At 37.3% G+C, this 13,838-nt stretch overlaps 1 pseudogene across 1 annotated transcript in view; it reads right to left on the bottom strand.

Annotated features, from left to right (window-relative positions):
- Window positions 1–13,438, bottom strand: part of LOC311625845 (protein SPO16 homolog) — a 29,395-nt pseudogene extending 15,957 nt beyond the window's left edge. The window contains exon 1 of the transcript in view: window positions 13,350–13,438. The product of the transcript in view is annotated as a protein SPO16 homolog (transcript). The remainder of the gene's footprint in view (window positions 1–13,349) is intronic.
- Window positions 13,439–13,838: the final 400 nt, after the last annotated feature.

Here is a 13,838-nt window from a genome sequence, read left to right as displayed (position 1 = left end):
TCTTATAATCATACTAGAGGCCCAGTGCATGGATTTGTGCACAGGTGGGGTACCTAGGTGTGGCCTGGCAGTCCAACATCCCCTAGGGATGTAACAGTGTGCAAAGCAGCAGGCAGCCAGGGAGGAGCCCAAACCGGGGCCAGGCACAGCTGCCACAGAAGCTTCTTCTCTCTCCAGGCCTCTCTCTGGGCCTGATCTACAGCTCCCTTGGCAGTCAGTGCTGGGTCATCATGGCAACCCAGTACTGACTGCAGCATTGACTGCCAGTTGGTCGAGCCTTTGGTCGTCATGGACCCTGGGTTTTTATCTATTAGGATAGATTCTAATTATGCCAATATCTTGCTTCAGTGATTTCCAACTATTCTTAAGATTTAAATTTTTAGCTCATACATGAAAAATGCCATGTCCACACATATCATCCCATTGTCCAAAGAATGTCATGTGGCCAATCTCAAAGTCAGTTGCATCCAAGGACAGATAGGAAATTAATAATTATATACCAGTTATATGTAATTTACCATACTTTCTGAGCTTTAATAACACTGGATTGTCCTTTCTACTCCTCCTGTGCCAGGTTCTTCTTGTTTTAGGTTTTTTCCAAATGTTGTCCCCTCTTCCCTACTACTCATCTTCCTTCACCTATCTAGAACTGATCAATATTTCAATTTTAGCTTAAACAGAACCTCCTCAGGGAATCCCCATGCATATGTGTTTATTCCTATATTTAATAGCAATCTACAATTTTCCTTTCATAGTACTTATCAGAATAATAAGTACATAATAATGGACTAATGGAATCATCATTGCCTTTCTTCCCCCTTCTAAATATAAATTTGAATAAACTTGAATGCTATTTGGGACAAAAGGAGAGTTAGATATCTTCTGAAAGATCACCATTTGAGTCACATTTGAATTATCTAATTGCACAATAAAGCCATTGCGATTGTGATGGCTAATTTTATGTGTCAACTTGAAGGACCTAAGGATGCTTTGGTCACTGTTAAACATTATTTCTGGGGTGTCTGAGAGGGTTTAGCATTCCAAATAGGTAGACTGAGTAAAGGATTATCCTCAGGAATGCAAATAGGCATCTCCCAATTCTTTGAGTGCCTGAATAGAACAAAAAGGCATAGGAAGGGCAATTTCACTCTCTGCTTGAGCTGAGACATCCATCTCTGCCTCAAACTTGAGAGCTCCTGTTCTTGGGCTTTTGGCCTCAAACTTAGACCTTATACCATTGGTTTCTCTGGTCACCAATATATATTTATCTGTTTCTCTGAAGAACCCTAGTTAATACAGAGATTCTTGACTAGCCAAAGACCATCAGAGACTTGAGGAAAATATGTTAATTAATCTAATTTTCATCTCTACTTTTACTTCATTGTAGAGAGATAGCCCAGAGGACTTTGTAATAAGGGTAACAATAAAATCAAGGTTAACTTGCAAGCAATATAAAAAAGAAGTTATAGGGACAATAATAATAGGAAATCTGCTTTGGAACTTCACAGATTTTGAATAATAACATTGTTCCTCTTCTATTTTTTTTCTCATGGTTCTGGAAAAACTAGTTAGAACCAAGTTTTAAATCTCTGTGTTATTTACGGTATGCTTCCTTTTTATATTGAAAGCATCAGGAATCTCACTACATTAGACTTTTATGCCTTTCCCCTAAAATGTATAGGTTGTGTTTTTATTTATTTATAAATCTTTATTTATTTTAGAGAGGAAAGGAGTGGGGAGAGAGATGGAAACAACAATGATAAGAGAGAATCATTGATAGGCTGCCTCTTACGCACCCCACAGTAAGGATTGAGCCCAAAATCCAGGCATGTGCCCTGACCTGAAATCAAACTGTGACCTCCTGGTTCATAGGTTGAGTTCAACCACTGAGCCACAGTGGTCAGCCTATTGTTTTTCTTTTAAAGACAACTTATTTCCCACTTGCATACAACAATTGGGTTTTTGCATTCCTAAGGTCTTTAGGAATTGTTCTGAAATTGACTACAGCTAAGATTGCCTTTAAAAATGTAGCCATCTCACAAAGAGAGAACACTTTCTGATTTAAATTTACTTATTATCATGCGGTCTTGAAGAATCTTTAAAAAAAAAAAAACACCAAACACCCCTTTCTGTACAAGAAGAACCCTCCCTTACTCCTCCCTCTTTGCAACATAGTGGTGAGGGAATACCAAGAAACAGAATGAACACAACATACAACCTAGATGCAGTCACGTCAAAGAACAAAGGCAGGGTAAGAAATTCACACACCTTTCAACGTGCTTCTCCTGGGGATTGCATACGATAGTGAAGAGTAATTCTCTGGGAAGTGGAGAGCAGTGAGTATGCTTTACATGAACATTATATGTGACTCTGTATACATTTCGTGTGTTTTGCATTTAGTGACTTGTAGGCATTTAAAAGTCTTTTGTTGTCTTTCAGATGAATACAGTGAATGTGCACCATCACCTCACACCTACATTGTGCAAAGATCCATCTTTTTCCCCCTCTTCTCCAGCTTACAGATTATTGCCATAGCACTTTCATCAGTCACATCCTTCTGTGACTCAAAAATCTCCAAAGGCTCTCCATGACCTATAGGACCAAGTACAAACTCTTTACACTGATATATTATTGAATCATTTTTCTTATACATATTTTTCTACACATTTTCCTGTACAGGGTTTCTCTCTTCCATGGAGGCCGGTTCCTCATTGACCCTCAAAGGCTCCTTTCTCAGCCTTCCTTCATGCTCTTTCCCATCCCTGTTCATTAATTGGCATGAAATCCATCCCTCAAGGTTGACCCAAGTCTACCTGGATTTCCCACTTCAGTGACCTACTATACATTTATTCTTTCTATGGACAACTTTGGCACTTGTTCATATACTATTTTGCATTATTGCTTGGCTAATTCATATGCATATGTCTTCCTCTCCTGTTAAATTGTAACCTTAGATGAGGTAGGAATTCAAATTTTTTTTCTATGTATACCTGATACCTATTAAAGCTAAAAATGAAGCCATACACATGGCTATCAGATATTTTAAGTATATATTAAAGTAAATACTTATAAGTGGGTTACAAGGGGACGTTTTTAAAGCTATAAATTTTATTTTTCCTTTTTCAAGAAAAAATCACTTTGCAATATTTCTGAAAAGAGGCTTATATGTTACCCTGAGTGAGACAAAAAATATGTGACCAGGATATACTTTTGAATACATGCCTAAGGCCCATGTTATTTCCTCTACTAATAAGAAAAACAATGTGGAGTTGGTTTCATAACTCTTCCCAGACAAACTCTATGTGACTAGCATAATAAATTTATACTCTCTGCAGCTGTTTCCCCTTGCAAAATATGGGGGCATGGAGGACAGGGGTAAATTATGAGGCTCATCCTGCTAGATAACTTGTCCCCAGGTCTGTTTCCTGCTAGGTAAGATCAAGATGAAGGTCAATCTGAATATTCACAATCCAGGGTCCTTGGAGGGGAGGGGAGGTTTTATTTCAAGTAACTTTGTGAACTGAAGTTTGAACAGCTATTTCAGGCATAGCTCTTATTCAGGAGACTTTCTTCAGAGAGTCCAGGAACCACTCTGGCAGCTTTCTATATTGGTTCTGCAATTCCAAATGAAATTAGTGTGGAATTTCCCCCCAAGAACAGCAAACTACAGTCGTTCATTTCTTAAGACTAGGAGCTCACACCAGAAGAGTAAGATGTTGGTAGAAAGGTTGAGAGGTTTTAAGGAGTGGGTCTATGTGGAAGGTTTTCCACAGTCTTTGCTGTAGCAACTGTGAGGAAGGTCATACCTAGAAGTCCCCGACCAGGTGGAGGTGGCAGACAAAATACAGGATACCAAGTTAGATTTGAATTTCAGATAAACCACAAATAGTTTTAACATAAATAGTTTCAAATAGTGCATGGGGTATATCTCTGCTAAAGACTTAGAGAGATTATTTATCTGAAATTCAAACTTAACTGGACATATTGTATTTTTATTTGTTTATCCAGCAACCATGTAGACAGACTAAGAAGTCTTTATCATGGGATAGTCAAACTACATTTCCCATTAAAATTTTAGGTGCCGTATCAAAAATATAACTTCTATAAGCCTATCGAGTATTATAATTGACACTTTCCTTTGAAAAATCAAATAATGTGACATATAAGCTGAACTAAAAAAAATCAATAAGCAACAATAGTTGAAGAAAGAATGCCATTACAAAAACCTTAAATTTCCCTTATGTTTTCATTTTATCTCATAAGATGGGATGCTAATAATCTTACCTTTTAGAAACTATAGCGATAAGAAAAAATTACTATCAAACTGAGCATCCATATGTAGGGGATTGTGGGAAACCATAATATCTTATTTTAAACAAGGGTCATAGAAGGCACTTCTGAAGAAAACTTCCTAATTCCAACTAAGTCCGTCTCCCTGACAGTCCTCAATAGCTTGACTGAATTCTCCAAGCCCAGGCCATCCTCTGCTTATCACATATAAGCAGCAAGAAGGACAAGAAGCCTTGCCTTGCAGCCTCAAATATGCATTTTTAGATGAATCTCTCTCACTTGCTCTTGTTTTCCCTAAGTGACAAAGACCTGTTCCTGAGTTCTCAGAATGCTTGTTTATCATTCAAAGATAACAAGAGATATCATGGAATTTGAACTGCTCAGTAAAAATTAATGTCTTCAGTGAATGTAGGTCTGTGAAATGAGATGCTTTTCCACTGACTGCTTATGTTGAGGTGACATCTATAAGGAATGCTATGCTCTGATCCACACAAAAAGGCCACAGAAAAAGAGCAACAAGAACAATGTGAGAGTTTAGCCAGAGACTCAGAAAGAGCCAAGTGCATGGACAAGAAGTGTGCAGGCAGCAGACTTGGCCCTGTGTTGTTTAACTTGGAAGATCTACACTGCCAACCCCACGGTTTTGGATGAAATGTTAAAGTGTTTACCTACGAATTTTTGAGTGGCAAGTTGATAGCTCATTTACAAATTAAATCAAGTCTTTGTTTAGGACACTCAGTTGCTAAATACACTCCTGTTGTTGTGCTTTCTTTTAAGTTAAAAGAAGCACCCAAATGAGAGCTAGCTAGAAAGATCATTTGAAAATTACAATTTAGTGGAACTTAAATCCTGGGAAGTTCAGGTTAAACTAGGATTGGCTTTATTGACATAGACTTAATTTGCCTCAAATTAAACATATTGTTATGGATTTTACTTTGGGAGCATCTTATAATAGTTTTTAAAAGTAGTATTGCATATTATTTTCTTTGATTCAATCTCACTGGCTAGAAATCTTTTCCAGAACCAATCCTGTTTCTAAAATGAGAGTGGCTTTCCTTCCCTTCAGAATCTCTTCTTGAAGTTCAAAAGGGAGGTGCCATCTGGTGGAAAAGTGCTAGAATTAATTTTGATTATAGTCAGGCTGTACCTTTAAAATGTTATTTATTGCCCTGGCTGTTTTGGCTCAGAGGATAGAGCATCAGTCTGTGGACTGAAGAGTCTGGATTTGATTCCAGTCAAAGGCACATGTCTGGGTTGCAGGCTTAATCTCTAGTAAGGGGTGTGCAGGGGGGAGCCAGCCAATGATTCTCTCTCATCATTGCTGTTTCTCTCTCTCTCTCTCCCTCTCCCTTCTGTTCTGAAATAAAAAATTAAAATAATAATAATAATAATAATAATGTTATTTATTTCCTGTTAGTGAACAGGAATTATTTCTATCACTTCAGGAATAAAAAGAAAATTCCTTTAAAAATTTTTAAGTGAGATCTGTTTTATGTCAAAAAGTTTGAGAAGTTTAAAGGTCTAAATTGACAGTGTAGTTTGGTGATAGAAAAAGGCTTCCTAAGTCAGCAATGATGCTGGGTTAACCTACTGAGAGAAGCTTAGAGTTTCTCTTGATTAACGTAGGTCCGTGGCTGGAAAACTGTGGCTCTTTGGCCCCTTGAGTGTGGCTCTTCCACAAAATACTACAGCCTGGGTGAGTCTATTTTGAAGAATTGGCATTAGAAGAAGTTTAAGTTTTAAAAATTTGGCTCTCAAAAGAAATTTCAATCATTGTACTGTTGATATTTGGCTCTGTTGACTAATGAGTTTGCTGACCACTGACCTAGGTGATCATCCATCATATTAAGACTAGCTCTGGCCAGAAAGTACAAAATTATATCCTATATCCTTCCCAAGAAGTAGAAAGTCAAGAGAGAGAGAAAAGAAACAACAAACTTTTAATTAATTATTGCTTACACTTCATTTTCTTTCAAATTACCAAAAACACTTAATCATTATCTAGTTAAAGACAAGAAAAACTTAGTGTGAATACCTTATATATTTTTCTAATTATTAAATCATTCTCCAAGGGAATAGTAGTCAAAAATATTAGGGCAAGTGCTGGGCTGCTAAGCAAAAGATTTCAGAAAGAACTCTAAGCAATATTCATTCAGATTTCTGCAGAAATAAAGGTGAGTTAGTTTCTTTCTAGGGATTGTCACTTTCAGGCTTATTAACTTTTCACAATCTTCAATAAATTATAGGTAAACTATAGAAAGAGAGTGTCTAAAGGCTTAGAGAAAGGGTTTAGGGGCATAAGTAATGTCTAAGTTTAAGTACATTTAAAGTAAACACATTTAGGGGAACTTTTCAGAGACCTTGAGATTCTGTAAAAACCATTTTGATCTACCCCTGAACATTAGTTTAAAAAATTGTTCATTTTAAACTAACAAAAGGTAATTGAAGCCATTTCTGAATTTGTTATCTGGAGATCATGGCCCAAATTTTACCTTATGCCACCAGGCTAATGCCTTTTCAAAGTACGGTTGTCCTTTTGGTATCCACAGGGGATTAGCTCCAGGACTCCCCCTAGGAAACCAAAATCCCCGGAAGCTCACGTGCCTTATTTAAAACTAGAGGCCCCATGCATGAAAATTCATGCGCTGGGAAGTGAGGAAGCCTCAGCCCGGCCTGTGCCCTCTCACAGTCCAGGGGCCCTTGGGGGGACTGATGGTTTAGGCCCCGTGGGGACCAGGCCTAAGCAGCAGTGGGACATCCTTAGCACTGCCGCAGAGGCAGGAGAGGCACCCACCACCTCCCCTGTGCTTGCCAGCCTACAGCCAGGCTGTGCAGTGCTCCCTGTGTGGGAGTGCACTGACCACCAGTGGGCAGCTCTGGCCCCGTCCCCCATCATCCTGCTGCTGCTGCACCCGTGGCCTCCCTCTGTGGAAGGAGAACAATGGGGAAGTTGGGGGATGGCACGGGCTGGCGAGTGGCCGGCCCCATTCTCTAATCACCCCTTCACTACTGTCAGTCACCCCGATCAAACCCCTTCCCTCTTCCCGCTGACACCTGCCTTGGCTGGCCTGGCACTGTCCGCTTGCTGGTCCCACTCCCCGCAGGCTGGTCATTCCACTGTTTGGTAAATTTGCATATTAGGTTTTTATTATATAGGATGGTGAAATGGCAGAGTTTACATATAATCTGTTTTTGCTATAAGCTTCAGTAGAGAATGCCTACACGTCACTTCCTTCACATAGAGTTAGCATAGGTGCTAAACAAAGTTCAAATTTTGTTTTTTGGAACTTCCTAAGATTTTTTTTTAAAATATTCTTCAATCCACATTTGATTAGATCTGTGGATGTGAGATCTGTAGGTATGGAAAGTGAACTGTATTTATTGTTTTAGTAAAATCAATAATATCTTCTTCATTGTTTCCCTGTCAATTTTACAAAGCAGGCCTGGTTCAGAGTTCTCAGCACCCAGCAAGTAACTCAGGTATTTCTCCGAGACTTTGCTGATCTACTGATCAGCTCTCCCAAAACAGATCTGCATCATAGGAAACCACTGAAGGTCCGTGAAAATGAGTTCATACCAGCCTTGTGTTACTGAAATCAATGTATTTTCAACTGCAATGCCCTCACAGGTACACAGTTTCAATCTGGAATAAAGTACATCAACTCTGGCCACCATCCACAGATTTCCAGCGTGGCCATTCAGTCTCAGCCTTAGCCTCGCATATTAACCAGGTAAGGCATGTGTTAGGTGCTTATGCTTGGAATTGAGAGTGTTTAAGAAAAGTAAAAATCCAGTGTATTAGCAATGTTTTCTCTACTTCTAAGTACCAAAGGATTGTGCTTCCCACCTCTTTAAAGCCAAGAGTAGAAATGTGTCTTGATTTTGCCAATAAAATGTGAGGGGAAGTAACACAGGCAATGCAATTCTGGAATGAAGTATTCAATTGCCACTGCTAACATCTTGCCTTTTTCCTCTGAAGCTGAGAACTTTGAAGGATCACACTGAAGTGGAGCCAGCACAGGACAGATAGCAAGGAATGGCTTGGTGTTATTAAATTCCCACCTCCACCACCCACCCACAGTGAACATGCAGCATGCGCAACTACAATGTAATCCTGTTACGCCATTGAGTCTTTGATATCTTTGTTACTGTAACTTAAACTAAACTATACATTGTCTTTTCTAATAAAATAAAAAATCAATGAAAGACTCTAAAATGTCAGTAAAAATGGACATATGATTATGTTAAAACATATATATATTCTAAATGAAAGTGAAAAAATAAAAATATTATACAATTCATATAGAGTGAGTGTTTCAAATGTAAGACTTTCTAAAGGATAAAGAGTCAATCATTTGACTTGGGGAAAATTATGTAGGTAGTCAACTGATAATTAGCAAGTGATGATAATTCACAAAATAAAAAAATTAAAAAGTACTATTAATTTGGGAGAAATATAAGAGTTTGAGAATTAAAAGGCTGGTCATGTAAAATACCACCCACAAAATTTTCATTACAAAAGTAACTGGTATCTGATATATGGGTTCAAGTAGTATATGCAGATTAGTCTTAGCAACAACATACAGCATACTGACAGACTTTGTAAAGAGATCTCTAACAAGATAGACACCATTATGCCAGACTAAGCAAAACTGCAAATCTTTGAAGAACTCACTCATTAGCCTATTGTATAAAAAATATATTCTGGACCTCAATCTGACTTAGTCACTTTGAACTTCAAAACAAGTGGAAATAACAAACAACTTCTTAAAAGCTATTATGTTTATAAACTAAGAAACATCTGTACACAGATACCCATTTTAATTAAGAAATTTAGAAGAAATTCTAAACTATTAATTTAACAAGAAGAGAGGCTTATCCATTCTCATTTATTTTTTTGCTTTTGGCCTTCTCTTTCTCCATCTTCTTCCCATGCTTTGAAGTTTATTATCTTTCCTTTTCCATGTTCAGACTCCATTTGTGAACCTAATGTAGATCTTTGTAAAAGAAACTGAAAGCTAGATGCAGTCAAGGGAGTGCTTTGTGCAAAATGCTTAAAAGACAGATACTTCTGATGGCAAGGTAACAAACAGACATAACCACATAATTTTTTTTTCACTCCAGGACAGGAAGGAAAAGAGCTTTAAAAACAATTTAATTTTGGCCTAACGTAAAAATATCCACCGCAATGTTTCCAATGAATCTATTCCATCTTAAACTGAACATCTACCAAGCGGATGTCAATCATTTCTAAAGCACTCCATTCTACTTGGCCCAGACCTCAACATTAGAAAGTTCTTTTACATTCAGCCTGTATCTGCCTCGCTGTGACTTCCATGGTCAGTGTTTCTTGTCTTGGCCAGAGGCATACAAGGCAAAGGAAATATTGAGCCGGAGTGTTTAAGTCAATACCAGGTGGTCAGAATACCTAAGTTCAAATCCTGGCCCCACTTAATGTCTGTGTGCCCTCAGGAAAATCACTGAATCACTGGATTTGTCTATCTGAAAAACAAATGAAAATGCGATAGTAAAATAAGTAGTGTCTGCATAAAAATGTTTATGTGAACTTAAATAGAGCAATTTCTGTGGACACACTAAACTTAATGCTTGCCGCCATGTAATGGACCAAATAATAAATGCTACCAGAATTAAAAACCTCTCCTCCAAATCACAGCTATTCAAATAGTTAATGGTTGAGCCATCTAATATGTCTATTTTGAATGCTGTCCCCATTTTCTTTACCTCATATCTATTCTTTAAAGCTGTTATATTGTGTAAGAACAACAATTTTATTATGGAGCAAGAAAGAGATTCAAAAGATTTTAAAGAATTTGATTAAATCACCAAGAAAGGGAATGGCAACCTAGCGCTGTGCAGGCATAGCTAAAACCTAGAAAATAATCATATTTCAGAAACCACACAGTATTCCAATTTAATTGCTCCCAGATAAACACACGTACAATATTGCTCTTTGGCTCATGTTTATCTAATCCAAACAGATAAATACTGTGCCTGGTATTCAGATTATAATCCTTTGTGGCCATTTGCATTTTACTTTCTTAGGATTGCGTCAGCAAATAAAAATACAATGTTTTCTACCAAAAACTTTGGTAGAAAAAGCTTTTCCTTCAGCTTCCTTATCTTTTCCAGAAGAAATAAGCAGTATATTGAGCAACATCTTGCATATTTAAAATAAAACTTCAATTTTTATTTCATTGAAGTATTTAAACAGTTTTTGTCAGTCCTGACCCAATACAGCATCCCACTTGAACCACTTCAGGACCGCCCCAACCTAGCACCAGCTTCATTTACTTTATCCCATTGTCTCTGTATCCTGAGTAAACTTAGTAGAAAGTTCATCAAATGCCACATGGGGAGAATTGTCTTAATGAAGGATCGTTGATCTGCATGAAATAAAAATTAACACATGTTAAATAATGAGTCTACTTATAAACCATAAAGAGTAGTAAGAGGGGGAAAAAATGAAGAGAATGAGATGTTATAGAAGCCAATGGAAGAGTGTTTGAAAATGGCCTGATAATGAAAGTAAATTTCTGCCATGAGAGGAAATGATATTTCTCATCTAACTTTAGTGGGTGGTGTCAAGGAAAGAGCTAGACTATGTCCCTCCATACTCTCTGCTATGATTGGAGTCTCAGGTGCTGGATTCTCATCTGCCATGTGGAAAACTCCATTTAGGGGATCTAAAAATGTTTTACAGAGAACAGTATATGGGTCAGCATTATCCTGCTGACATTCTCCGCTAGAGTTGGACTCTCCATTCTGCTCAAATAAAATGGGACTCGGGTGGTTATCCAGCGCTGCTGTGAGAAGAGGAGGCCAGTTAAACATGAGTCTTAATGAACCTAAGGATATGCTCCATATTTTTTCTATCTTGGCAAGCTATCACTTCTTTCCTCCTAGCCCCATTTATCTGTTCTCTATGTTTCCGCCCACCTGTTCACTGAAAAGAACTGTAGAAAGTGAAATGTGAAGATTCCTTTCCAATCAATAATGGATGTACTTACATGGAATTAATTTATTAGAAAAGTAGTGAGATGGTGCTGCGGAACGTATCTGCTGTTCTATTTATAAAGTAGCTTGTAAACTCTGTGGTTTAGGCTTATTATTCTCTAAAACTCATTCCTGGAGTTGAAGAGCCTCTCTAAATAGTCATTTTAAATGTGTAAAATCATAGAGGATTCCACATAAAACATATATTTATTAGTTACTTCTGTTCTAACAAGATATGTGTATCTTTGAAAAAGTTTAAATGATTCAAAGAGGAAATAATTTAGGAAGTATCATAAATGAATTTTATTTGCAAAAATGTAAAACTAGTACAATGTTAGAAGAAATTAAGGTTTCATATTAAAAAACACTTCATTTTATGACGATTTTTAAAAAGGATAAGATTAAAGAAAGGGGAGGGGGGAAATAGGAAGAAAGAGGAGAAAGAAGGAAGAGAAAGCAAAGCACCAGGGGAAAGAGAAAAAGATCATAAAGAAGAGAGACAATGGAAACATAAACAGCAGAACGGGGCACAGAGCTAAAACAAGTAATATTTCTTTAAAGCAGAGTTAATTTGAGCCAAATTTGTCTTGTTTAATATAAGTAGATCTAGCAACCCGATTGTTCACTTGGGCAGCAGGCATTGGAACAAGGCCATTCCCCTCCGGCTTCAGTCCTTTTCGAAACTGTTTTCTATTCAAATAATGAGAATTCTCTCTGAAAAGAAGATATTTGTTTGATAAGCTCCTTTTAAAGTACTTACTATATGCCCGATACATAGACATGCCTTGAACAACTTAGAGGTTGTGGGGAAAATGTCATAAGCGCTAAAATAGCTAAAATTATAGCTTCTTTTAATCACAGAAGCTTAAAAGAAAACCCCTATACTGGTTTTAGTAAATATAAATGAATTTCAGGCACAAATCCAATGTCCAAGAAAGCCTAAAATGAGAATGAAAAGTAAGGCCTATAGTTTGGCTTACTCTTAACGATAGCAAATCTGACCAGTAATTTTTTAAATATATTTTTTATTGATTTTTTTTACAGAGAGGAGGCGAGGAGGATAGAGAGCTAGAAACATCCATGAAAGAGAACCATGGACCAGTTGCCTCCTGCACACCCCCTACTGGGGATGTGCCCGCAACCAATGTACATGCCCTTGACCGGAATCAAACCTGGGACCTTTCAGTCCGCAGACCGACGCTCTTTCCACTAAGCCAACCCAGTTTCAGCAATTTTTTTTAAAGTAAATACATTTAAGATCAAGACATAGTTTTTTATTCTGTTTTTGTTTGTTTGTCTGTTTTTAATTTTGAGAGCCCCCATTTCTTTTCCTTGTTTTACTTCCAACTCCATGATTCCCTGTAGCCAATTCTTCTGTATTCTCAGTACTTCCCAGTTGGATCCCAAGCATATAAAATGATTGACTTTCAAAATCAAGATATTGCCTCCTTCCATGAATTTCTACAAATAGGTTGTTACTATTCACAACACTTTTGATGCTTTTCTTTAGAAGACATACCTTTTAAAATTATAGGTTATCTCATTTTACATGCTCATTTTATAAATGGAAAGAAGGAAAACTTCCTGGTCTCAGTTTTCATCCACATAGAATCAGATACTTGATTAAAGAAATCAAACCTATAAAATTCTGAGATAACAGAGATAACAGCAGGTTGGAGTAAACTATCAAGTCTCTTATTCTTTGAAAATAAGCTTTATCATAAAGAGATGTATCAGATCAAATTATCCAATGCATGATTCCTCCAAGCAGCCTGAAAATTTCTAAATGATCATCTCTCTCAATGCTTGGTGAAAGGTTTTTCACAACTTAGGACATGGTGGCTGATTTTGCCATCATCATCAATTATTTGTACTGCCTGACATCAACCATCAATTAAATCGATGTGCAAAATAAACCACTGTAGAGGCTTTGTCTGCTAAATTTATTTTTTTAAGGATAACCCCTTAAACATGTGGTTTCTGTTGCAATTAAGATTTGGAGAAGGTGTGTGGCAGTTCTCAACACTTTGAATTTCCATGGATACCTGTCATCCACACCCAGAGCCTGCTGGTTACACTCAGGGACTCTTGCCAGTTCGGCAATAATGTCACTGACACCTGCGGCTGCGGCCATGTGCACTCATGCCTTTCCATTCTCATGATCATAGTTGGTTATGCATGGACCCTGGTGATGGCTCAGAATGATGGAGCACAGAATTCTATCTCCACTCTGGACTGCACAGTGGAGAGTCATTTTAATTTTAAAGTTCTTATCTGCTGATTTGTTTAAGGCCAGGCTTGCCAAATAACTGCATGTTCTATAATCATTGCTAAATTCATGTTAGTATTGTTAGCCAAAGAAACCATATATTATTGTGTTACAAACTGCAAGTGCTACTAAAAACTAAAGATAAATGTCATATGCTTTATTTTATATGGTGCATGCACATATCTTCACAAAATATATAATAGATATAAACATATTTCTGGATTATGAGCTAAAGTGCTGAGATGTTATCCACACTAATGAAAAC

Source organism: Pipistrellus hanaki, assembly GCF_964339955.1.
Source record: "Pipistrellus hanaki genome assembly, chromosome: 7".
NCBI classification, from domain to species: Eukaryota; Metazoa; Chordata; class Mammalia; order Chiroptera; family Vespertilionidae; genus Pipistrellus; species Pipistrellus hanaki.
Note: the sequence above shows the minus strand (reverse complement) of the source record. Positions and strands in the feature narration are given on the sequence as shown.